The sequence below is a fragment of the Mus pahari genome, chromosome 6 (genome assembly GCF_900095145.1).
Source record: "Mus pahari chromosome 6, PAHARI_EIJ_v1.1, whole genome shotgun sequence".
Taxonomy (NCBI): domain Eukaryota; kingdom Metazoa; phylum Chordata; class Mammalia; order Rodentia; family Muridae; genus Mus; species Mus pahari.
Genome location: NC_034595.1, coordinates 104,797,702 through 104,798,656, shown reverse-complemented (window position 1 = coordinate 104,798,656; position 955 = coordinate 104,797,702).

Here is a 955-nt window from a genome sequence, read left to right as displayed (position 1 = left end):
CAGCTATTGCACACCCCCCCCCCACACACCACACAATATACACACACATGCACATACATCACTCACATGAATGCACACGCACATATGCAGAGACACAGACACACACACTAGGCACACACACACACCATACCACACACATGTGCACATACAGAGACACACCTACCCATACTTACTCCACACATACCACCTCCATCCACACACACACACACAAACACACTACACATGCACACACCAGACATGTACATACATGCACACATATACACATAAACACACACCACACACATGTCCACACATGCACACATCATACACACAGATACACACATATGTGCACATACCCACACAGACACCAGCACACATACCAGATGCACACACACATGTACACACACACACATACACAGACAGACCCACCCACACTTGTATATATCATAGGCAGGGATTAGACCCCAGAAGTAAAAGCTACCACCTCTTGAGTGTTTACCCTTTGAATCTGGAGAGACACTGCTAAGGGATTTCTGCCTGTATGTATCTGGCCAGGCTAATGTCCACAGTTCCTTCTCTGCTGGCTGCAAAGGAGGCAGTGTGCTACCCTCATTGTGGATAGCATTAGCCTCCCAGACTTTCCTCCTAGACAGGGTGCTCCCTTTCCTCCAGTTTGGGTGACTTTGCAAGGGAAAGACTGCCAAGTTTATTGTACTTCTGGCCCCTCTTTCTGCAACCTTGAGTTGCTAGAGGGGCTGGAATACCCCTTATGTCCTTCCCTAAACGTCTGGTCCTCACTGGCTGAACATAGGCTGTTTTACAGGACTTGGTGCACGGTCCCTTAACCCACACTCCTTTCTTGCCCCCTTAGAACTTACTGCTTGACTCTCCTCTCTGTTGCCTTGAGTTCTCTCTCTCTCTCTCTCTCTCTCTCTCTCTCTCTCTCTCTCTCTCTCTCTCTCTCTCTCTCTCTCTC